Raw genomic sequence first — 27656 nt, 5'->3', positions numbered from 1 at the left:
TCATGCCTCATCGTCAACAAAGAGCTGCCCAATCTGATGAAGAACACTCAACTCCTCCTACTCCAAGTTCTCCAAATCAAGAACATCATGGGTGAATTGAGGCTTGGTTCTAAGACCATGAGAACAACATCCAAGTTTTCCTTATTGAGATGACTAGGAAGCAAATTAGAATTCCTAAGGTGCTGAGGTTTTCGTGGCTCAGAGTTGAGGGATTTAAGAGCCTATTCCAATAACTAAAGCATCAAAGGTTGAAGACCTTCCTTGAAATTTCAGGGAAGATATATCCAGACTTGGTGAAGGTATTTTTCACCAACTTGGAGTTCAAAAATGATGTGCTATTGTTAAGCATCAAAGGAGTCTGCATGGAGATCAGTAAGAAGGCTTTGAAGGATGTTGCTAGACTCAAAGCAAGAGGTGTTGAAGTGAGGGAAGATGAAATTGGGGTTGTACAAGAGTTCAAGAAGGTCCAATACTATGAGCAATGCTTGAGGAACCCTGTTGTTGAGATCAAACACTTTCATGTTGGTGGACTTAAGGTGGATCAAAGGCTTCTTGCTATGACTATCACAAAAATTATAGTTCCACATGGAAGCAACCATTCTACATTGTATGAGGGAGTTTTGATCCCCATGTACTGCATCCAACACAATGTGCAAGTGGATTTTTGCAATGATCACCAATCTCTTGGTGTGAGTAGATATGGGAACTCTTAATGATCATTGTGGCGACGAAAATGTTACAGCTTATTTGGGCATGGATTGGTGTTGGGCTCACTGTTCAGCCCACTTTCGAAGAGTTTTCCGTTATTTTGTAATCCCTTGCTTACGTGCAAGCCTTTGGAACCTTTTTCTTTTTGTTCATGGCACCTTAGTGTGCCTTAGTTATCTTTTCTAAGTATACTTTTGGGTATCTGTAACAGTGGATAAATATATACTTCATTGTGGGGTCTTTATATAATATTCTATATGATGTTTCATTTAATTAAGTTTATTTATTAAATGGGACGTTACACTGGACCCGTGGACATTATTCCTTACAACCCTCTAGAGGATAAGGCCCTGTGTACTCATAATTTGAGAGGATGGTGCTGAATCAACTGCATGAACTCAATATGTCTCAACATGCACATCACAACTTTTGCAATGAGAGGTTCAATGTTTTGGATGGCCAAATCCATGACATTCATGATCTGTTGACTTCATTCTAGACCAGAAAAAACCTTAGCATGACTAAGTGCATTGGCTTTTAGATCATGCATTGCATCCATGTGTTTGTAATATTTCAATTTGAGTTCTGTCAGTTTTAGTCGATTGATTTTAATTTCAGTCGGTTGAATGTATCAATTTTCTATTTTTTATTCTTTGTTTCAGTTTTTGTCGAGTGTATCGTGTGCTATCATCAACGAAATGCTATCCTTTGTTTATGATCTTACTACATTACTTCTATTTGATGAATCCAAAGGGGGAGAAAAATTGAAACTGATCAAATTGGACAAATTAAAATTGGAATTGGACAAATTAAAATTGGAATTTAATGGAATTGAACCCATATTATTGATAGAGGGAGCATGTGCATCTGTGTGTGCTTATTATCTTGTGTATATTGCTCTTGGAAGTAATTTTCAGGTTCACAAGCTCAAGCTTAGGTGTCACTCATCAATTCATCCAACCAAATGGAAGAAAGTTGCAATGGAGGTGGTTAGATGTTGGCTTCATCAAATCAAGGGGAGAATGTTGACATAAGTAGCATGGATGATATGTTACTTGAAGATTTGATGAAGCATTGATGAAGATATGGAAATTTGATGTTACTCAAGTTGATCAAGCCTTGTACGCATACCCTCTATCTAGATCAGTCATGGGAAAAATAAGCTTGAAGATTGTAATTCATATTGTAGACCATTTAACATTAATTAGGTGTATGAGGTCTTTGTTGTGCCTTTTAATCTGTTGAAATATTTTTCAACAGGTTAAATGGTGTCTTTTAATTTGTTGAATGGATTTTTAGCAAATTAAAAGTTTATTTGCAGTAGTCTTAAATGAGATTTATTCAATCAGTTGATTTATTTTTTAATCGACTGATTTCACTTAAGTGAAATCAACTTATTGAATTTCGTAACATTTTTTACTATAAGAGTTGTATCTTTTGAAAGAGAGGTAGTTGGTGAAGATTGATCTTGGATCAATTCTTGGAGCATTTTGCTTGGTGTTTGAAGCTTGGAGAAGGTTGTTATGGTAGGCAGGGTTATGCTACCATTGAGGTTTGATCTTTCTGAAGCTTTGTGGTTGTGCCTGGTCGTTTTCCAGGTGTGCAACATGTCTTGCTATGCTGGTTTGAGTCTTGTGTGATCCAAGAGTCTTTTGTGTTTGTTTTTGCATATTTTGAAAGTGTAAGGGTGTAAACTTGTTAAATCTTTTGAAATAGTGAACAGTTAGGCTCGGGTTTCCTTGAAAAACTGGATTTAGCTCGGGTTTGAGTGAACCAATATAAAAATCATGTGCATTGCTCTTTTCTCAAACCATTCTCTCTTGCATTACAATTGAAAGTTTAAAGAATTATGATCTAAACCATCTTTTTTTTCATTTTTGAGTGTTTTGTCATTATCTGCAGCATTGATCATGTTTGTATAACTCATTGGAACCTATCTTGACTGATCTTTGACATTGATCTTTCTTTAAATCACGAATCTGCATTTATGCATTTTTCCAAGTGTTTTAGTCGACTATTTTTGTGATTCAAACGATTGATTATATCATTACTGCATTTGTTTAATGAAATCAATCAACTAACTCTATTTTTGATCGATTAAAAGTGTCTAATCCAGAAGTATTTTCATCCTTACTTGTTGGTTGGGTTGATTCAATTGAGGACAATTTTTAGCCTTTAAAAGTTACCTAAATTTTTAACTAGCCAATTAAATCGCCCCCTTTCTTGGCATTTCTAACATTTCAAAACTTAGTAAGATGAGTACAACCTATGACAATATCAATTTCAGCCATAATGAAAATAGTAAAATGTGTTATTTGGGGAAACAACGAAAGTTGAAACTCCCTCAAAGTATTTCCCGTGCAGAGAACACCTTTGACTTCGTTCACATGGACATATGGGGACCAATCAACAAAATATCCATTCATAAGTGTAAGACCCGAGAAAATTAAAAAATTAAATAAATAATTAGTTAATAATGCGGGTAGTAGAAGCTTTTATGACATTTAATGTGGATTGTTATGATGTGGAAAAGTACTAGCTTAAGTGGTGGAGAGTACTTAGTTGTCTTGAGAGGTCTTGGGTTCGAGTCCTATGAATGCCAATTGTATGTTATTTTAATATGTGTATTTTTTTAAGGTTATGTTTGAACGTGATTAGTGATAATCTAATCCTAAAATTATAGGAATTATCATGAAACATGAATTGGTTGAGTTGGTTGTGCCTTACTTTGTGATTGAATGGTTGTGGGTTTAAACCTTGCTAAGAATGGATTAAACTTTCTTTTTGCTAAATTTTCTTTTGGCATGAATATGAAAGGGCAGAGAAACCCTAGCTGTAAGAAGGGTAGCCTAGTGGGCTGGGAAGGCAACCAATAATGGTCTTTGAATGGTCATTAACACCTAATTCAAGGCCATTTTCGTTTTCCTATCATTAACAAGCATTAAGGCTTAGTTAATGGTCTAATTAGGGTAGTTTTTATAGAAGAAAGAGAGAAAGGGAAGAGGACAAACAAAATTGGCAGTGAGAAAGGGATAATGGTAATGGTCACTAAGATTAGGGGTGCTGAGAAAGATGGAGTTCCTGTTGGCCATAAATTTATACCTTTTGAATAATTACAATCTAGTAAGGCAAGGTATCAATCATAATTTGTGTAAATTTGAGTGGAAGATATTGAATGAAAGGCTTGGCATCATTTTAATAGGCAAGTAGATGGTGGTCTAATTTTTAGGTACTAGATTGGTGGTCTTTTTCATAAACTTGACTGAGTTATTATGCAATGATAAAGTACTTGGTAAAATCATAGGTCTTGAATAAAGGGATTGACCATTCTGGATGATAGGCACTTGAACCATATGAGGGCGGCAAATTACCAAGAATTTTAACCTTGATTGACGAAGTGTATACTTGGACTTTTGGAAGTGCTTTAGACTGTAAGTCAATCTGTTTTGGGTGCTAAAACTAGTAGAGTTTCGCTACTGATATAGCGCTTGGTGGCACGGGTGTGGTCGCCAGGCGATAGGACTAGCAGGGATGTCCCTACAACACGTGGCGCCTGGCGGCAAGGTTTGATATGCCAGGCGATAGATCCTGAAATAGTGGGTTTGGGAGAGACCTGGCGCCTAGCGACAATGGTGTCCCGCCAGGCGGTCTGCACAGGATTTTTGCCAGGTGATGACACTGTAGGTAGTGGTTTGCGTGTGTTACTTGTACACAATGATGCGAGACTTGGATCAGGAGATGCTATGCCATGAGCGGGTAGGTTCTTGGATGGTGGTGAACACGTGATAATGTGAGCGGGGAGGTTCAAATCCTATTATTCTCGTGTGGGGATACGAGCGGGGAGGGTTGTATGTTCCGTGCTCAAACTTGAGAGTTGCTACGAGCGGGGAGGTTCGTAGCTGGTGGATCACGTGTGTTAGACTACGGGCAGGTAGGTGATGAGTACGTATTTTTGCCCTCATTTAATGTTTAATTCTGAGTATTTAATTGAATTTATGTGCCTAAAGAGTGATTTAATTGATAATTTTGATAATTAGGTTGTTTGAGCTTGTGCGATAAAAATGTCTTAAAAAGTGATTTTTAGCTGCATAAATTATTTTTGGATATTTTAACGTTTGTTGATGCAGCTGAAGTTAAGTTTTAAGCTCATTTAGAGGTGTGGAAATAAATTGATTAAAGCTTCATGACACCTTAAAGATAAATCAAAGAATAAGAAATTATCAAAAGCACAAAAATTCAGGCCAAGCATTACATGAAGACGACAAGAAAAGCTTGAAAAAGTGAAGAAGTTTGGCTAAACCAAGAAGAGAGGAAAGAAAAATTGGACCTTGCGGTTTTCTTTATCTTTATGATAGAAGATAATTTGGGAAAATATATCTTTAGATATTTTATTTGATATTTTTAAATAATTATCTTATTTAATTATATCATAAAATATTAAAAGATAATAACTACCAAATCTTTTTAAATATGACAAGATCTTCTTGAATCTTTTTAGTTCCACAACAAACAAATATATCTTGAAGATATTGGATTATTTAGAAGATAATTTAAGGAGATTGCAAAGGGTTGATTTGGAAAATTAATACAAATATTAATTGGTGATAATTTATCATATATCTTTAAGTAATTAATTAATTTAATTATATTAGATATTGATATTATCAACCAATTATATTTGTCAAATAGTCTATATCTCTCCAAGTATTTTTAAATATTTATATTTATCTTTATTTCAAAAGATATTTGAGAGATTTTAGCAACAGAAAAGCCCAGTCCAATTCCTATATAAAGAGACCAAGGGAGAAGTAGAAAACAAGCTCGGGACGTCGGAGTTTTGGAACCCTTAGGGGTGCCTAATTTCATTTCCTTTCTCTCTCTTTTCTTCTCTCTATTCTTCTTTTTATTTTGTATTCCATGGATTGCTAAACTTCTTGGGTTGATTCCATTGTAATTTCATTATGGATTTTGAGGTTAGAATGAATTAATTTCTTTGTTCTTTTTATTATTGTTGAGGTTTTAATTCATCTATGTCTTTTATCTTTGAATCTCGTAAAAAGTAATGATTTTAAATCTATATGCATGTTGATCATATGAGTTCAAGGGTTTTTAAATTTAATTGAGACTTTACTTTGATTTTATTTAGAAACTTTCATGTGATTAAATGAGTTTTTACCAATAATTGAGACTTTACTTTGGTTAAAGGTATTTACTCTAATGAAAATTAATCGAGACTTTACTTTGATTAATTAAGCTTTTTATTTGGTGAGGAGATAAAAGAATAGACATGATTAGGCATAGTAAAATTTGATTGAGACTGTACTTTGATTGAATTTACTATGGATAATCTAAAAGTTCTCACTTTTAATTGAGACTGTACTTTGGTTAAAAGTGAGAACGCCAACAAATTAATTGAGACTTTACATTGATTAATTTGCAAATCTACAACAATAATTAATTGAGCAATAATCTTTAGATAACCGATGATGAATCTATTTTGAAAAAGCAATGGAATCAATCTATTTTCTTTTCTATTGTTTTTATTTCTTTTTATCTTTTAAATTTTATTTCTATCTTTGTTTATCTGAATCCCCTATATTTTTTATTTTGTTTGACTAACCGCTTTGTATAGTTTTATAAGAACTAATTTGTTAAAAATCAATTCTGTGTTCGTTGGGAGACGACTTTGGGTTACTTTACCCTTACTATTTTGTTGACTACTTTCTTAACAATACTGAAGTTGTTATAGATAAGTAGTATTAATTTGAACGCGTCAACGACAGCGTTATCAGTAGGTCCATAGAGTTGGACTATGAGCGGGGAGGTTCGTAGAGTAGGACTACAAGCGGGGAGGTTCGTAGAGGCAAGACCACGAGCGGGCAGGTTCGTGTGAGCATCATATATCCTGAGTCCATGGTCGGCTATTTATGTGAATTGGAGGTTGATAAGCCTTGGGGTATTAAGGTCTTGGCCAAGAACTAACTAGAATACATTAGTTGGGTGTTTTTGATTTTATTAACTTATGTGTTAATTATTTATGAGCTCACCCTTTCTGTTTGTGTTTGGCGATGATCGTGTGACTTGTCACATGAGAGCAGATGATATTACAGGTGATGTTGTTGATGCATAGAGATAGAGAGAGAGCTAGCTTGGGGACTTTGAGCTAGGGATTTTATTATATTTTCTACTATTTTGTCAATTTTTGGAACTTGTAATAACATTATTACTTTAGTTTTGTTTAAATTATGGCGTATTGAAAGATATTTTAAATTTTCTCGCGTTTGGGAATAATAAAATTATGACGTTTGATTTTCAATTCTTATTTATTTATTTTAATTAAGTAATTTCCAGTAGGGACGTTACAATGAGCATATGTACTTTCTTACTGTTTATAGATGACCATAGTAGGCATGTGTGGTTGTATCTGATGAAGGATAAGAGTAAAGCTAGAACCCTTATTTCTAATTTCTTAGTTTACATTTTTAACCAATATGATAGAAGTATAAAAACCATTCAAATGGATAATGGTTAAGAGTTTAACCAAAAAAACTTTTATGATTCTAATGGCATTATTCATCAAACTAGTTGTATAATCACTCTAGAACAAAAAGCCTTCGCAGAACGCAAGCATTAACACATAATGAATATAGCTTGATGCATTATTTTTCAAGCCAATCTTCCAAAGGTTTTCTGGTCATATGGTGATTGACGTTGTTTATCTAATAAATAGATTACCATCACCTATTTTAGATAACAACAACCTTTATGAGATTCTTTTTAAAAATAAACTTGACCTTTCTAATCTAAAAACGTTTCGATGTGTTTGCTATGTGCAGATTGAAGAAAATAAATTAAAAAAATTGGATCCCCGATCTCGTAAATGCATATGCCTAGGTTACAAAGCAGGTACAAACACTACAAAAATAATTGTTTTTAGCGGGGGTTATATTTGGCGTTTCTGGGGGTTTTAACCCCCACTAATTGTTGGCAAAAGCAATACAAGTCTAAATGCTGAAACAAGATTTTGATGATGATAAAAGAAGCCTGAAAGCCTTCTGGAAGTCAATATGAAGACTATGTGTTGTTATGTTTAAAGCTATCTTGTAAAATGTAATTAGATTAGTTAGAATCAGTATTGTACAAGAAAATTCTGGTATTTCTCGAAAAATCAAAGTAATAATCGATTATCACTTAGAATAATCGATTATCCTGAGCTAAACCAATTTTTTCAAGAAAACACTGGAATAATCGATTATGACCTCTGATAATCGATTATCTGCTCAAAAATTTGTTTTTCATAAACCACACTAGAATAATCGATTATCACTAGTGATAATCGATTATCCTGGTCAGTTGGGTGCGACTGTTCAGCTTTTTGACCTAATTTCTGGAACCCCTATTTAAGGAACCTCAGAGTCACTTCTCACTTACCTTTTTGAGAAGCTAGAGTGCTAGTGCTGTGATTGCAAGAGAGTTCTCTGAGTGTTCTCAATAGAAGCTTTGAAAAACCTAGTGTGGGTAAAGCGGTAACTTTTCCTGAGAGGTGTTCTAGGAGATTGAGTGCTACTGCTGTTGCTAGGAAAGCTAAGGTCAAGGTTCTTTGTGTGATTCAGAGAAAGGTGTTCATCTCTTGTGTGTTCAAGAGAGGTGTTTTCTTTCCTTACACTCTTAATATCTGATTGTAAATCTGTACTTGTTAGTGATTTAGTTAATCTCGTTTTTGAGAGATTAACAACTGGACGTAGGGTCTTTTGATCCGAACCAGTATAAATACTTGGGTTCAATCTTCTTCTCTATCTCTTTATTTCATCTATTATTGTGTTTGAAGAAATTAATTATTGATTTAATTGATAAATTTTGGAAAAATTTTAAAGTATTAATTTTATTACTTAAAACCAATTCACCCCCTCTTGGTTTTTGTCCGCACGCTCAAACATTCCGCTGCGCGATACCAACAATTGGTATAAGAGCTTGCTTTGATAGTATTCAAAATTTTCGAAAATGGTTGGACAAAATCAAACCTTTGCTGAGGGTGCGTCTATCAACAAACGTCCTCTATTTACTAGTGAAAATTATCCTTTCTAGAAAGTTAGGATGCAAATTTTTCTGGAATCTGTTGATAGAGGTATTTGGGATGCTGTTTTAAATGGTCCATTTGTTCCTGTTAATATTGTAAATGATGTACAGGAACCAAAGCCATTTTTGCAATGGACAACAGACGAAAATAAACGAGCACAGTATGATGTAAAAGCTAGAAATATAATTTCATCTGCCTTAACCCTAGATGAGTTTTACAGGATCTCAGTCTGCACCTGTGCACAAGAAATGTAGGAAATATTGCGTGTAACCCATGAAGGAACAAACGATGTGAAAAGAGCACGCAAGAACTCCTTGATCCAAGAATACGAAATGTTTCGGATGCAACAAGGAGAAACTATATACGATGTGCAGAAACGATTCACACATATCGTTAATCATCTCACAGGTCTAGGTAAAACTTTTGACACTGATGAATTAAATATAAAAGTTCTTAAATCCTTGAACAGGACTTGGCAGCCGAAGGTGACAGCCATCACGGAGTCATAAAACCTTGCGACAATGTCGATGGCGGCTCTGTTTGGAAAGCTGAGAGAACATGAGCTTGAACTAGGTAGATTAAATGATGAAGAAGATATTGGAAGAAAGAAGAACATAACCTTTAAAACCGAAGTGATTAAAGGCAAAAGGCAAAAGGAAGAAGAAGATTCGGATGACAATGAAAATCTTAGTCTTATGATTAAGAAATTTACAAAATTCATGAAGGCCAAAGGTAAAAATCAATTCAAGAGCAACAAGAAGGATAATCCAGGATCATCCTCAAATTTCAAATGCTACGGATGTGGAGAATCTGGACACGTCAAAGCTGACTGCCCAAATTCAAAGAAAAGTGAAGAAAAGAAGGGTAGAAAATCCTTCAAAAAGAAAGCATACATAGCTTGGGAACCTAAATGAATTGTTTCCTTATTTTGCAGATGACTTCTAAATCCAGAAGATCAATGTGGTATCTTGATAGTGGTTGTTCAAGACACATGACTGGAGATAAAAATAAGTTTAAGAACTTTAAAAAGAAGGAACAAGGATTTGTCACTTATTGGGATAACAACAAAGGAAAAATACTTGGAACAGGTGATGTAGGTGGAGGAAATACTTTAGAGATCAAGGATGTACTGTATGTGGAAGGACTAAAACACAATCTTCTCAGTATAAGCCAATTATGTGATAAAGGACTCAAAGTAATATTTGAGAGTGATTATTGCACTATTCATCAAAAGGACTCCAAAGAAATAGCCTTAAAAGGTATGAGACACAATAATATTTACTTGATTGATCTTGATACTGCATCATCTAGTGATATAACTTGTTTGGTTGTTAAAGAAGAAAATCCCTGGTTATGGCATAAACGAGCTGCTCATATTAACATGCAACAATTAAACAAACTGATTTCTAAAGAATTAGTAATTGGATTGCCTAAAATAAAGTTTTAAAAAGATAAACTATGTGATGCATGTCAAAAAGGAAAACAAGTAAAATCTTCATTTCATTCAAAAAATGTGATTTCTACATCAAAACCTTTAGAACTTTTGCATATGAATTTGTTTGGTCCTTCAAGGACAAAAAGCTTTGGAGGAAATTATTATGCTCTTGTTATTGTTGATGATTACTCACGATATACATGGACTTTCTTTCTCACACTAAAAAGTGAGGCATTTAAAGCTTTTAAAAAGTTTGCAAAAGAAGTTCAAAATGAAAAAAAATTTGAAAATTAAAGTTTTAAGAAGTGATCATGGTGGAGAATTTCAAAATGAATTATTTGAAAACTTTTGTGAAGAAAACGGAATTATGCATAATTTTTCTGCACCTAGAACTCCTCAACAAAATGGAGTTGTAGAAAGGAAAAATAGATCTTTAGAAGAATTAGCTCGCACAATGTTGAACGAATATGATGTGCCTAAATATTTTTGGGCTGATGCTGTGAGCACAACTTGTTATGTATTAAATAGAATGCTCATTAGACCAATTTTAAAAATTACCCCTATGAATTATTTAAAGGAAGAAAGCCTAATGTAGCACATTTAAAAATATTTGGATGCAAATGCTTTGTTCTAAATAACGGAAAAGAAAATTTGGGTAAATTTGATTCTAAAGCTGATGAAGCTATTTTCTTAGGATATTCATTAACTAGTAAAGTCTATAGGATTTTTAATAGAAGAACCTTGAATATGAAAGAATCTGTGCATGTTGTTTTTGATGAAATTGTGGACCTTGAGGAGAACCCTCTTGAGTCAAATAAAACAAATGCAGGTGATGAAGAATATTTCAAAGAAGCCCTTGATAAGATGTATCTAAATGAAAATCCACTGACTGAACCTGAAGATCTTGCCAAAAGCTGGAAATCACCTAGAGGATTATCTCTAGAAAATGTCATTGGAGATATATCAAAGGGAGTAGTTACTAGAAATATGTCAAATTTCTGTATGACTGTTGCTTTTGTTTCATAGATAGAACCCAAAAGTGTAGATGAAGCTCTTCAAGATGATCAATGGTGCATAGCAATGCAAGAAGAGCTGAATCAATTTGAAAGGAATGAAGTTTGGGAACTCATTCCTAGGGATGATTCACACCAAGTCATAGGAACAAAATGGGTGTTCAGAAATAAGCTGGATAAGGATGGAAACATCACTAAAAACAAAGCTAGACTTGTAGCAAAGGGATACAGAGAAGAAAAAGGTATAGACTATGATGAGACTTATGCTCCAGTTGCCAGGTTAGAAGCTATACGTTTACTTCTTGCTTATGCTTCTCTCATGAAATTTAAACTATATCAGATGGATGTCAAAAGTGCTTTTTTAAATGGATTTATAAAAGAAAATGTGTATGTTGAACAACCACCTGGCTTTGAAGACTATAAGTTTCCTAATCACATTTATAAATTAAAGAAAGCATTGTATGGATTAAAACAAGCACCTAGATCTTGGTATGAACGGTTAAGTACATTTTTGCTAGAAAATGATTTTGAAAGAGGTAAAATTGATTTAACTCTGTTTATTAAAAGAGTAAATGAGCATATTTTGCTAGTTCAGATTTATGTAGATGACATAATATTTGGGTCTACTGATAGTTCACTATGTAAAGGCTTTGCAAGCATAATGCAGGGAGAATTTGAAATGTCAATGATGGGAGAATTGACATTCTTTTTGGGTCTTCAAATTAAGCAAATGGAAAATGGAACTTTCATTTCTCAATCTAAGTACTGTAAAGAAGTACTTAAGAAATTTGGAATGGATACTGCTAAGGAAGCAAGTACTCATATGGGAACCTCCTGCTACTTAGACAAAGATGAATCAGGAATAGAGGTAAATCAAACTATGTTTAGAGGCATGATAGGTTCTTTGTTGTATCTTACTGCAAGTAGGCCTGATATTATGCAATCTGTATGTGTGTGTGCTCGTTTTAAAGCCAATCCAAAAGAATCACATCTTACTGCAGAATTTTAAAATACTTAAAAGGAACTGCATGTTTTGGACTTTGGTATCCTTCAGAAGCATCTCCTAATTTGATACGCTATTCAGATGCTGATTATAGTGGTTGTAAAATAGATAGAAAAAGTACCAGTGGTGCTTGTCAACTCTTAGGTAGTTCATTAGTCTCTTAGCACTCGAAGAAACAAGCTTGTGTGGCTTTGTCAACTACAGACGCTGAATACATAGCAGCTGGAAACTGTTGTGCTCAAATTCTTTGAATGAAACAACAACTAGAAGACTATAATATCTTTCTAAATCACATACCTCTGAAATGTGATAATACCAATGCTATTAATTTAACCAAAAATCCCATAATGCACTCTAGGACAAAGCACATTGAAATAAGGCATCATTTCCTAAGAGATCACATTAATAAAGGAAATTGTGAGATAGAATACGTAGATACAAAGCATCAATTAGCTGATATCTTTACCAAACCTTTAGCTAAAGATAGATTTTATGAACTAAGAAGAGACTTAGGCATATTAGAGATCTCTTAAATTGCCAAAAACTCAAAATCCTTAAAAATCTGAAAAATAGCGTCAATAATCGATTATAAGTGTCATTAATCGATTATCAGACACTCTTAAAAATTCCCAAAACATTCTAGAATAATCGATTATTTAGGGACATAATCGATTATCCTTAAACTTCTCAGCCTTAAAATTCAAAAATGTTCTGTAATAATTGATTATTTGGGGCAATAATCGATTATCCTTAATTTTGAGCCAAAAATCAAAAACTCACTGGAATAATCGATTATCACTTAGGATAATCGATTATCAGCTCGTCAGGATTCATATTTTGCCCAGAACATGAACCAATAATCGATTATCATCTTAGGATAATTGATTATTACACGTCGTTGGACCAACAAAATTCAAAAACTAGCCGTTGCAACGGCTAGATTTGCATCAAATCGCGTATATATGGCTGTTGGAGACTCTTCTCTATAAATATGAGCCATTTTTGTCACCAGAACACTCTTTTCTCTCTATCAACACTCAAACACCTCTCATTTTCTCATTTTCTCAAAAAACTCTCAAAAGCTTCCCTCTCCTTTACCTCAACCATGGTTGAATCCTCTCGTAGAAAGATTCCTACACGCAGAAGGACTGCACCTCGTGCTTCTCAACCCTCAACTGCACCTCGAACAACTTCCATTGAAGGATGGATTTCGGATGAAGAAAGAAGATCTGAATTCATCACATTGTGGAAAGACAAACCCCTCATCACTCCAAAATTCATCCAGTCTCAATGGTTTGTAAATCGCCATTTCACAAGTCAAAATTTTTTGGCTGAACAAGGTGTGAAATTCTTCACAGAGATGCAAGGCACCTACTACCCTGATTTGGTACGAGCCTTCTACTTCAATTACAAATTCAGAGATGGGGTTGGGTTCACAAAGGTGAAAGGTGTCGACATTATTCTAGATGATGATATTTGGGAAAATGATGCACAATTTCCCATTCATGATGGCACATCTCCAATTCTCACGGCTGGCATTGAAGGGTTCAATAGAATTTTTGCATATAGATCCTTTATGCGACCCCCAGATCAAGAAATAGGCCGCCAATTGCTAGCCGGACCTCTCAAAATTGATGAACGTCTACTTCACTATCTCATTGTTTAGATTTTATGTCCACGTGGTACAAACCACGCACAGTGCAGTGAAGCAGATCTTATGATCATCTATGCCATGCTCAACCACATTCCTATCTATTGGCCAAGCATCATTCTTGACACCATGCTCAAAGCCAAGAGATTGCCTCAATATCCTCTCCCGTATTCCTTGCTCATCTCTCGTATTTGTGAGTATAAAGGGGTGAATGTCTCTGATGAACTGTCTCATAAGACCACTACAGCAAACAAAATTGCGGAAAACTCCTTGAAGCATATGAAAGTTATTCCTTTTGGGAATACCTACATTCACAAGGATGATATGCCTCCCTCGGACAATGAAGAAGAAGAAAATCCTCCCACTGCTCCTATTCCTCCTGTTGTCACAAATATTAGATCATCCAGTGGTGTTTGTGGCTCATCCTCTTCTTTAGAGGATCACATTTTAAATCTCAACCAGAGACTTGAAGAATTCTTTCTTCTCTCCACTCATAGACATGAAGAAGTTACTGGCTTAATTAGAGGATTATATTCTAGGATCTCTAACTTAGAACATAAATTTGATAAATATGAGGAAGATGATGACATGAGTCAAGAATTTTAAAAGTCTACATCATCGTCTATTTTTTATGCAATTGTAATATGTTTTTTAGTTTTATTATTTTCAATAAAAGTATATTTGTCTTGTTATTCTTTACCATTGCCTAATTGAGGGGGAGCTTCCTTATTGAAACTTTTTTTCATATGATCAAAACAGGGGGAGAAAAAGTTTAAAAAATTTAAACCAAACAATGCTACTAACAAATCTACTTGTAAGATATTTTGATTGCAGATACTTTAAACATATTGTTTTGATCATCATCAAAAATGGGGAGATTGTTGACAAAAGAAATACAAGTCTAAATGCTGAAGCAAGATTTTGATGATGATAAAAGAAGCCTGAAAGCCATCTGAAGTCAATATGAAAACTATGTGTTGTTATGTTTAAAGCTATCTTGTAAAATGTAATTAGATTAGTTAGAATCAGTATTGTACAAGAAAATTCTGGTATTTCTCGAAAAATCAAAGTGATAATCGATTATCACTTAGAATAATCGATTATCCTGAGCTAAACCAATTTTTTCAAGAAAGCACTGGAATAATCGATTATGACCTCTGATAATCGATTATCTGCTCAAAAAATTGTTTTTCATAAACCACACTAGAATAATCGATTATCACTAGTGATAATCGATTATCCTGGTCAGTTGGGCGCGACTGTTCAGCTTTTTGACCTAATTTCTGGAACCCCTATTTAAGGAACCTCAGAGTTACTTCTCACTTACCTTTTTGAGAAGCTAGAGTGCTAGTGCTGTGATTGCAAGAGAGTTCTCTGAGTGTTCTCAATAGAAGCTTTGAAAAACCTAGTGTGGGTAGAGCGATAACTTTTCTTGAGAGGTGTTCTAGGAGATTGAGTGCTGCTGTTGTTGCTAGGAAAGCTAAGGTCAAGGTTCTTTGTGTGATTCAGAGAAAGGTGTTCATCTCTTGTGTGTTCAAGAAAGGTGTTTTCTTTCCTTACACTCTTAATATCTGATTGTAAATCTGTTACTTGTTAGTGATTTAGTTAATCTCGTTTTTGAGAGATTAACACTGGACGTAGGGTCTTTTGATCCGAACCAGTATAAATACTTGTGTTCAATCTTCTTCTCTATCTCTTTATTTCATCTATTATTGTGTTTGAAGAAATTAATTATTGATTTAATTGATAAATTTTGGAAAAATTTTAAAGTATTAATTTTATTACTTAAAACCAATTCACCCCCCTCTTGGTTTTTGTTCGCACGCTCAAACATTCTGCTGTGCGATACCAACACTAATGATTTTACCAGGGGTTTGAAATTCCCCCAGGAGAGCAAGCGTAGATAACGGATTACCGGGGGTTTTTAACAACCCCTGGAAGTAGCGCAATTTACTTGGGGTTTCGAAAACCCCCCTTAATACTCAGGGGTTCGAAAATCCCCGTTAATGCCTAGGATTCTGAAAACCCCCATTAATGCCCGGGGTTCTGAAAACCCCCCGTAATACCCTCCGATTATTAACCCTTAAATCCCGTGCTGACTATTACTGTACCACAATCCGTTTCATTGATTTTATAATCTTTACTGCTTCTAATTATTTTGAAAAGTTGGAACATGAAAAAAAGTACTTTTAAAGAAAAAATACTAAAACATTATATATTAGATAACTCTCTAAAAATGGTATCAATCACTTCAATGCTATCAAAGTACTTACAATTACAAATTAAACATGTTACAATCAAGAGGGAAGACTTAACCCCAATGGAAAACAAGAAAGAAATAAATTGTGGTTGTGTATATTGAAGGTAGATATGATAAGGGGAATATACTTTGCATTGATTTCAGGCCTTCTCTTTCCACTTCCTTTCTTTTGTGATATACATTTTCCACTTTAAATAAGTGCTGTAGAGATAAACGAACAAGTTATGTTGCAGACAAGTGTTCCTGATAATGCATTATAAAAGCTTTCTGCCTAAAGAATTATGGTTTGCAAATTATTATAGAAAGGAATGCAAAATAGAAATAGTCCAAAAGAAATTAAGAATATATTTACCTGGCAAAGAATCAATTAAACACACCAAAATCCTTAAAATGAACTTAGCATTGAAAACAAGATCTATGTCCCCCGTGAGTCCAAAAGAAAATGTTGAGATTTCTTTTTAATGGTGAATATGCAGAGATGTTAGTTAAAGCTTGTTATTTGCTTAAATTTTTGGGGAAAATGTTTTCTTTCAATGGTTATTTGAATCCAAATGCAAACACAATAAATTTAAATATCATAATAAAAACAATAAACAAATATTGGCTTATTTCTTTCTAAGTTACCCTTTCATTTTAATCCTCTTAGCTTTTTAACTTTCAATAATAATAGTAATGTTGTTGCTTATCACAATCTCCATTGCATTAATGGCAACGACCAACCAGTTCATGACCAACCCTTAATGAATGCAAATTGAAAACTTAAATTGCCTTCAATGCCACAAGCCTTTGGTTTATTGAACCAGAGATCTTCTACAGCAAACGGTACAATGTACATCTCCAATTCCATTAACTCCTGTAGTAATAAGATATTTCGTTATAATTCCACAAGCTTATTTAACTAATGATGTATCACAAATCATAAATCCCAAATCACAGTATTAGTATAATGATAGGGTGGGGATAGTGCCACCGTGCTTCATGAATAACCCTTGCTAACTACTACAACAAATATGCAAGTTATGCTTAGACTAAAGGATATATTAATGGGAAGGTTAACTCAATATGAAACCCCTAGTGTATGACTTGTTTTTGTAGTGTATGCTGCCTAAGGAACCTTACCTGCTTCATCTTACCAAGCATACTAAAATCTAGAATTCTACCCCTACACATTTCTGTCACCCGGAGTATAATAAGAGTTTATGAAATTAAAGTAGAAGTGAATATCAAGCAAAAGAAATCCTTATATAATATATCTTGAGAAGCATTTCTCACGTAAATCATCAAGAAGATTTCCTTGATGTACAATAATAATTGGGCAGTAATAAATTATGCAGTAATAATTTCCATTCTCATATTTATTCTTGACTTTTTTGCAGTAATAATTTCCAAAAGATAACAACCTTTCAGATTTCATCCTCCTCATGATGCAAAGTGATATCTGAAATCTACATTTTAAATTACCTAATCGTACAAAGGTCAATAACCAATTTGAATAAATATCTTAAGTAAAGTGAATTCTAGAATTTGCATTTTCAATTACTTACCATTCCCATTGTACTGTTTTCTTACTTATAAATATATTTTCAGGTATTCAAGTATTACTTAAATAAAGCTACGCAGTGTAAAAACCCCAATAGATCCTTATATAGTCTAAAAGAATCTAACTGGAGAAATACTTAGTAGTGATTCTTGAGCTTTTAGTCACATTATGTGAAGTATAATATGACAACAATCCCATAGAAAAATACAAAGAGAATGCCACTTAGAAGATTAGACTAAAGAGATTCAGTATGATTCAGTATTGCACTAAAAGAAACTACCATTCAAAAAGAGAATCAGATTAAAACCTCCAACTTCATTAACAAAACCTCCAACTTCATTTATATAAAATGAACTCTTTATACCTTAATATTTTTCCAACCAGGGTCATTGTTCAACCTAAGATGAACATAGTAATGAAGTGCAATTGACAAGACAACCACAAATTCAGTTCCAAGAATAATAAAATTTGAATCCAAAGTATGTCCCTTAACCTTGCTTCTTCAGCATCCTAAACACAAGAGAAATGAAAGAAAATATGAGCAAAATTATTAGGCACAAAAAAACCAAGTGATTTAAACATCTTTGTTGGAAGTTTAGAAAACTAAAGGGGAGAAAGGAATGTGGAAAGAATCAGTTTAAACAAAATCCCAAAAATTAGCATAAAAACAAATGACCAGTTGTGATACAGTTACAAAGCCAATTGTAGTGAACGAACTTATTGTACAAGAATGTTCTCGGGGTGAATGTTAATAGTTTTGTCCGAGTTCCACTGAATCAAACAAATGCTCAAGCTCTTGACAGGTGCGTACACAATGTCTTGTTCAAAGATTAAACTCTTTTTCTCTTGCCATAGCTAGAAAGATGCAGAAATTCAGCTATGAACATGTGAAGCAGTTTTGACCTAACAAAGCATTCGTGTTCCACCAAGCATCCATAATCCGCTAATGCAAAGACCAGAGGCATCGAACCCATAAAGTAGCCAGTCTCAAACGCACAGTAGATCTGGAAGGAAAATGCACCTCCTGAGAACAAATCTCTTGACAAAAATAAGCATCGCATTGAGTGTTAGATGAATAAGCGAGCTAGCATGTGAGAAATTGAGAAAGTGAAAAACAAAATTGGAAAACCAAAGAGGGAAAACGAAAAATCGTTACCAATTGAAACTTGGGATTATGAGACGAAGATCGGAAAAACAAAAGGTTTTCATGAGTTTGATAGATGAAGATTTGTTGAGAGATAGACGACTTTTTAGGGTACATGAGCATAGTGATATAAGTATAGTGATATATAAGTATAGGATAAACGAGAAGAGAGAAAAGTAAAAAAGGAATGAAGAGAGGGAAGTTACAAATATTAGAAGAGAGGAAAAGGAAAAAAAAAGGTGGGAATAAAATGAAGGGAAATTTGCTGGGGTTTGCGAAAGGAACCGCTTATACTTCTAGGGAGCCGTGAGTCGTATCATTTATCGGAGGTTATTGTAACCTCAAGAAATAAACCCCAATTAAAAAAGGTTATATAATGTTTGACCTTAACAATAGAAAAATCTTAATCTCACGAAATGATATATTCTGTGAGAGATTTTGCTTGTTTTGTATTAGCTCTACAAGGGACAACAACGCGGAAACTGAAGGAGGAGGTCACACGCTTATGTTAGAACCTTTCTCTTCTCAACAACCTCATGATACCTCAGAACTAGAACTAAGAGATGAACGAGACTTGAAAAGATCCAGCAAACAACGAAAAGTCCATGCTTATTTGGATGAATATCACCACGACATTCATGAAGCAACATGCATTAAAGAAACAAAGCTAAGTAACCTATTGATTTTGTGATATATTATCATAACCTGTATGTCAATCATTTATGCTTCACCCTTTCTATATCTTCCAACACAAAACCAAGAAGTTACGAGGAGGCATCCTTGATACCCGAGTGGAACAAAGCCATGGAAGGTGAAATCCAAGCACTTGAAAACAACAATACATGGGTAATCACTGATCTTCCTCCAAACAAGTAACCCATCATATGCAAATCTACAAACTCAAATACAAGACAAATGGAGACAATGAAAGACACAAGACATGGCTTGTGGCAAAGAGCTACACACAACGAGAGGGAATTGACTACCTAGAAACATATGTAGCAAAACTCACCACGGTACGAGTTCTCTTGGCTTTAACTGCAACAAAAGGATGACATTTAGAACAATTAGATGTAAATAATTCCTTTTTGCATGGAGATTTAGACGAGGAAGTTTACACGACTTTGCCTCAAGGATTATCCTCCACCCAATTAGGTTTTTCGCTCAATGAAGTCCTTGTGTGGCTTAAAGCAAGTCAGTAAACAATGGTTTGATAAACTTAGCTCATATCTTCACAAATTTGGATTTACTCAAACAAATTCTGACCATTTTCTTTTCATTAAGAAAACTGAGAGTTCCTTTCTAGCTTTACTTGTGTATGTAGATGGCATCCTTCTCATAGGGGATAACTTGGAAGACATCAACCTTGTAAAGAATTCCCTCGAAGAAGCTTTCAAAATCAAGGACCTTGGGCAAGCAAAATTCTTTCTTGGATTAGAGATAGCTAGAACCCAGGGAGGCATATATATTTTTCAAAGAAAGTATGGTTTAGATCTTCTTGCAGACACGGGCATGACAACTTCCAAACCATGTACTAATCCTATGGTTAAAAACATTAGAGTATTGGTTGAAGGTGACTCTAACATACACGGGATCATCACCAAGTTGTTAAGAGAATCTTGCACTACCACCATCCTTAGGAATTTTCTTTTCTTCTGACAACAATATAAGCCTCAAGGCCTTTAGCGACTCAGACCAGGGAACGTGCTCACAAACTCATAGATCGACCATAAGTTGTTGTATCTTCATCAGAACCTCTCTTGTTTCATGGAAGACAAAAAAAGCAAAGCATTGTATCCCGCTCATCTTCAGAGGTAGAATATAGAGCACTAGTGGCCACTACTCGTGAGTTGCAATGGCTCACATACCTTTTGGAAGATTTAGATGTTAAAGATTTCCTTCCATCTACTCTCTTTTGTGACAACCAGGCTGCAAGACATATAGAAAAAAAACCCAGCTTCCATGAGAGAACCAAACACAAACCTGGATTATCACGTTGTACGTGAAAAACTTAAAGTTGGTCTCTTCCATCTTTTACCTATTAAGACTATCGAACAACTTGCTGATGCTTTCACTAAACCTCTCGAACCTGGAAACTTCAAGAGTTATGTATCCAAGCTTGGTATGATGAACATTCATACTCCAGCTTGAGATAGGCTATTTGAGTTAGTCATTGTTTCTTGTCTGTTTTCCTGCTTTTCTGATGTATATATACACCTGTTCAACTTTTTCATATACATGAAAATATTCTTTTCTCTTGAAACAAGCTTATGTGTTCTCTTTCCCCTCTTCCACACAATAGATTTGTTGTTTTCCTCATACCAACTTTTCTCCCTCTACCAAAAATGAAAAAGTCATTAACTCTTAAATTAGAGTTTCTTATGTTAGATTTAGCAATTTTAGTATGGAAATGGGCATTATAAGTTAACACCAAACATGAATGTCAAAACTTACGGACATTTGAATGTAAAACTTCTTTTGGGTTCTTGACACACTTTTGTGAATCTAATGTTGACACATAATGTAAAAATTTTCATTATTTTCTACTCCAATGTTAAAATTAATTTCAATGTTTAATTGATTTTTAATAAATCTTTAATTTATTAATTTTCAAATAAGTTTATACTAGACATCCTCTCACTACATGTTTATGAAAAAACAAAAAAGAAAAAGGAAAGAAAAACATGGGAGACCACACCAAATCCATGATAAAATTATATTGCACATAAGCAAAAAAATCCCATTATCTTCTTCACAAAAATCATTTCATAATTTGAACTCCATATACCAGGGAAAAATGGAAAATTCCTTAGCATATTAAAAAAAATATGATTAGTCAATCCCCTCACATTCCAAAAGAGGCCTTTAATTTTTAGAGGTTTTTTCTTTGAAGTATTTTAATATTAACTTTCTTTGGCCTACCCCTACCAAGTTTCCTTGTAGTTTGAATCGAATCATCATCCTTTTCAGTATTAGAATCTCCTTTTTCGTTAAGCATATTAGTCCATTTAGAAGCTATTTTCAATTCCTTTGCAAAACAAGTCTCCTTAGACGTGAAAGGATTATGAATTGCCACTAAACTACTATGACTTGAATCGAATTGTTGTAAACCCTACAAATTATTGACAATGAGAATGGCATCCTCCAAGAAGGCATACCAGCTAAGGAATCAAATTTAATTTGCACACCACCATCAAGATTATTAAAGAGAAGATATATTCATAACACAAATATTATCATGATTAACCACCATTGGTTCAAGGTGTACAACAACAGCTTACACCATAAAAGACTGAACCACATACTCCACCATAGGCTCTACCACTTGAACTAAAGAGTCCTTAGTCCCATCTTGTACACTAACCACTTTAGAATGATAATATTGTTGTAATTTTTCGTCAACTATTTTCTTCCACTAGAAATAACATTGGCATATTATTGTAATCGTCTACCAAAATTTAATTTATTAATTTAAAAGATCTATACTTTATTATATAACTATTAAATTATTTTGTCCAACCACTTTTTTAAGTTATTTAATTTTGAACCATTATTCTTTAACACCTCTCACCCTTACCACATACTTATCCTTACCTTTTCATTCTCACCACTTCTTTCCCTTTTTCATTTTTACCTCACCCACCTTGTCTAGAATTGCAATCAACATGATAGCAATCTAAGCCCAAATGGAGAAATTAGCACTATCAATAAGGCCATTGTCATAGCTGACCCAATGATGTCCACAAGGGTTCGCAAGATGCCAAGATATTTAGCTTATTACAATCTTTGATCAGTGGGTAGTGGGTGAGGGAATATTTATGTATTAACATATCAGTAATTTCATGGGTTTGTTATGAGTTTGTTATTCACTATTTCTGTTATATAATTGTTGGTAATGAATGAATGAAAAAGGGAGAAGAAAGGTTTCATCATTTCTTCGCCCGTTTTCTATAGGAGGTTCCTTGACCTCAAATCAAGGTTATTTTACCTATCATTTTGGTGCTCTCGTTGACCCTTTATATTTGCCTTTTTCCATGTCGTATCATAACACCTGTTCCAAATCCATCTCCAATTTGGAAGAAGTTGTTCTCAAACTCACCGTTAACGAAAATGAAATTACTACCCGTTTGGATGTCATTGCTTCTTAGCTTTCCAGTCGTGACATACAATCTCCATATTCTGATACCTACTGTTCATTTCACTCTAATTCCCCTCCATTCACATGACACCTCTATTTGGATGTTCCTCGACCAGATAGAACCGACCCCATGGGTTGGATCTTTAAGATTTCCCAATTTTTTGAGTATCACCGCACACCAGGACTGGATCGACTCTAGATTGTGTCTTTTTACATGGATGGACCAGCTCTTTGTTGGTTCCAATGTTTACATCGAAACAACATGATTCCTTCGTGGCAAGAGTTTTTTCAAGCTCCAGAGGTTTGTTTGCTCCTTATTATGAGGATCCTCGTGGTTTTCTCTTTAAGTTGACACAAAAGGGTTTCGTACAAAATTATTTGAATGATGTTAAACGGCTTGCTAATCGCATTGTTGGTCTCCCTATAACTTTCTTGTTGAGTAATTTTATTTCTTGCTTAACCCCAGATATCCACCACGAGGTTCAAGCATTACAACCTCATACATTAACATAGGTTGTGGCATTAGCTAAATTGCAAGAGGATAAACTCACTAACTAACGACGTTCCTTCCGTCATTGTCTTCCCTTTTGTCCTTAATCTGGCCCACTGCTGCTTCCCATACCTTCTCAGCCACCAACACCTCTTCCCACCCCGTTTAGACCACATTATAAAAATTTGACTCACGAAGAGATGTTGGCTCGTCATGAGAAAGGATTATGCCACAATTATGATGAAAAATTTAGCCCGAGTCACAAGTGCAAAGGTTGTTTCTTTTAATTAGTTGTCGTTGATGATGACTATGACATCTGGGTCGAGTCCTCGCATTTAGAAGTGGATCTGAGTATCCTTCATCTAGAAGGTGCAAATTTGGACTAGAGTGAAGCCCAGGTAAGTTTCAATGCTTTGGTTGGGATGCCAACCCCTGAAGCTCTTCGCATAGTGGGCTACATATCTAACCAGCCCACTACTATTTTGGTAGATTGGGGGGGTACTCACAATTTTATCCAAGACAAAATGGTGCGTTTCTTGAATTTGAATACTCAGGCCACTTACATATACTACGAGTAAAGGTTGGAAATGGTAGTGAAATTGAATGCGATAGCATCTGTCCAAGGGTAGAATTGAAAATTCAAGGTCATATGTTTCTTGTGGATCACCATCTGCTCCCCAATAGTGGTGCTGACGCCTTTAGCATCCAGTGGCTCAAAGATTTGGGTCCCATTGTTACCGATTATTCCCAACTCACTATGAAGTTTGTTAAGGTTGTGAATTTGTGGAGTTTAAGGTTGATGCCTCCCAAAGTCCAATGACATTTCAACTCAATAGGTTAAACGTATCCTACAAACACATGGTGCAACATGATTCTTTCACATTCGTATACTGCCTACTACACCCTCACCAAATTCACCTAACACACAAATCGTCCCTACCCATCCTATTCATAAAAAATTGACCCTCTTAAACAAATACTCTCAAATTTTCCAGAAACCGACATCCCTACCACCTTCTCGTCTTATGGATCACCAAATACACCTCCTTCCCAATTCCTCACCAGTCTCGGTACATCCGTATCGATATCCCCATTTCTAGAAAGTAGAAATTGAGAAATAAATTAAGGAGATGTTGTATAATGGCATGATACAACCGAGTTATAGCCCTTTTTCCTCCCGATCTTGCTTGTCAAGAAAAAAGATGATAGTTGGAGATTTTGTGTTGACTTCCGTGACTTAATGTTTTCACCATCAAGGACTAGTTTTCCTGATGTGATCCCAAGAAGGCTTATAGCTTGGGTCAACGCCTAGGCCCAAATCATGCTCAAGGCGCAATACATGGCCCACATGCACCTTCAAGCCCAAGCCCATCAAGAGGCCCAATAACAAGGAGCATGCTCAAAAAGATCCAATTGTGCTTCATTCAAGATGGCCCAAACCCACATGGGCTTCTCATACTCTTCACATGGGCCAAAGATGATGTGAAGATTTGAAGAGGTGTCTCAAAGAGCAATAGAATAGCAATAATATTCGCCCATTGTTTAGGCTTTGCTTTCTAGAATAATAAGTCAAACAATGAGTAGTTCAATTGATAAATTGGGCTCGACTAAGCCCAATAGGAGATTTGGCCATGAGCTATCAAAAGAGCCAAGGTGGACTAAGTGGAAGTCAACACTTCTTCCTACACCTCATGGATCCAAAGCATCCAAGGGTTAGGAATGCTTCCTCCTTTTCCAAGGCATCATCCAATGGCCAAGATCAAGCCTCCTTCTCCAAGCTTGATCTAAGGGCCAAGATCAAGGCCCACTCCATCCAATGGCTCTCCTTTCTCATGTGTAAATGGCTTCATATAAAAGCCAAAATTTCACTCATTTGTAGACACTCTTGAATTTTGCAATAGAAGCATAGTGTTGAGAGTACTCCACCCTATTGCATTTGAGAGTCTCCTTTGCTAGAGGATTGAATCATCTTCTCTAGCCACCTTCCCTTAGCTTTCTCTTAAGCTAAACCTTCAAACACCTTAGTCCAAACCAATGCTTAGCAAGAGCCTTAAACACTTGCTTCCACTCCCTTCCATGGATCACGCCTACTTCAGGGAGCTTTCATCCATTCCGCACCAAGAGCTCCACCATTCCCATTCCCACGATCGATGAGCTCTTGGACGAGTTGGTATGTTATGCATTGTTGTATATGGATTTAGTAATGAAATTGTGAAATTGATGTTGTAATTGAGATAATTTGTCTTAATGTGATTTTGGGTGTGCTTGAGATTTTTTAGAAGAATTGAAATGGATTTTTGTATGTTAGTAACTGTAAAATTGCGGGATTTGAGTTTTTGTGCTATGCAAACTAGCTAGGTGAGCCCTTCTCTCGCTGAACAATTGTCAAAAATGAGTTTAGAAAAGATTCAAGGGACGGCTACTCCTTGGGAAAGTAGACTCTCATTGATCAAAAGTCAAACTCTAGTTTAACAAAGAGTCAAGGAGAGAGACTCGTTGAGCAAGTCTAACCTCACTAGGCGAATAATCATGTAATTTGCTCCACTACTGGATTTGCTAGGGGAGATACCCAATCGTTGAACATGTGGACCTCCAAGGGCTACTCGTTGAGCAAATGTGTGAGCTCATTAAGCTAGCCTGTCAGGTTTTAGGAAAAACATATATGTGTAAGAAATTGTGAGGACAATTGAGAATAAGGATATTATTATTACAAATTTGTGAATCTGCAAAAATATACAGATATATGGTTGAGATGTTATGTTTGTTTGTATTGCAATATTCTTCCTAAGGAGGAAGTGTGTCGCAAGTTAATTAGGTTATGCATTGACTAAGGACACTCATTTTGAAGTTATCCTTAACTTTACTAGATTTACGAACTCATTTAGAGGGTGAGGTTTAGGTGGTGAAGAGTGAAGGAGGTTCCTTTAGCTAGTTATAGAGGTCGAGGACCCCTTTTCTATTAAGCTATAAGGACTAAACCTGTCATAAGGAAGGGGAAATGGGGTATCAATATTGATTTGTAAGACTTGAGAATTTCATTTTTTGTGGTAGGTGCAAAGTTTCTAGAATATGAGTCAATGCATAAATCTGAATAATTGACGCTAAATTTAGCATGTGCCTATATGTGATTGTGTGAGTAATGTATTCTATTTGGAATGGTAAATTGTGATTATTGGATTCCTATTTGATGTTAAGTTTGTACCTAATTTTAATTTATGTTAAGATTACTCAAAGTTATTATTAGCTTACCCTTCTTTATATTGATTGTATGTTTTCTTTTACAATGATCTATGTGGTGGTGTGAGCAGATGATGTTGGAGGTGGTTGTAATTGTTATATATATATATATATATATATATATATATATATATATATATATATATTATATATATATATATATATATATATATATATATATTAATTAAGGATTATCTTGTTTCATTTTAAGATTATTGAATGGTGGAGCTCTAAAGGTGCGTGAAGAACACTTCATGGGCAGCGGAAATTGGAGGAAGGAATGGAGGCAAGTTGGAAGGCACTTGCAAGCAATGGAAAGTGAGAGAGGTGATAGGATTTCCTAATCTATGCTAGCCTAAGGAAGGTGGCTAGAGATAGAGAGAGGAAATCTCTAGAAATAGGTGACTCCCAAAGGCAATAGAGGGAGGAGTGCTCTCAACTCAAGTTGCATCTATTTATTAAAATTTCAAGAGTGTCTACAAATGAGTGAAATTTTAGCTTTTATATGAAACCATTTGCACATGAGAAAGGAGAGCCATTGGATGGAGTGGGCCTTGATCTTGGCCTTTAGATCAAGCTTGGAGAAGGAGGCAAGATCACGCCCCTTGGATCTTGGCTTGAAGAACAAGAAGGATTCTTAGCCTTTAGATGTGATGACCAACCTTAGTCAAACCATGAAGCAAAGGAGCATCCTTGTCTTGATAATCTAGGCCATGTATGAAGAGAATTGGGTCGAGCCCAATTTGAACCCTATCCTATGTTCCTTTCAGGTCTTTTGTATTATTGGAAAGCAAAGCCCAAGCAATTGCCCAATTTAAATCTACACTACTATATTTACATGCACTTCTCCAAGTCTTTGTGATCTCTTTGGCCCATTTGAAAAATGTGTGAAGCCCATTAAATTTGTGATCATTTAATGGGAGGCCCTTTTGAATGTTCTTCATCATTGATCTTGTAATT

The sequence above is a fragment of the Vigna unguiculata genome, chromosome 9, assembly GCF_004118075.2.
Source record: "Vigna unguiculata cultivar IT97K-499-35 chromosome 9, ASM411807v1, whole genome shotgun sequence".
Taxonomy (NCBI): domain Eukaryota; kingdom Viridiplantae; phylum Streptophyta; class Magnoliopsida; order Fabales; family Fabaceae; genus Vigna; species Vigna unguiculata.
This window is presented reverse-complemented; position numbering follows the sequence as displayed.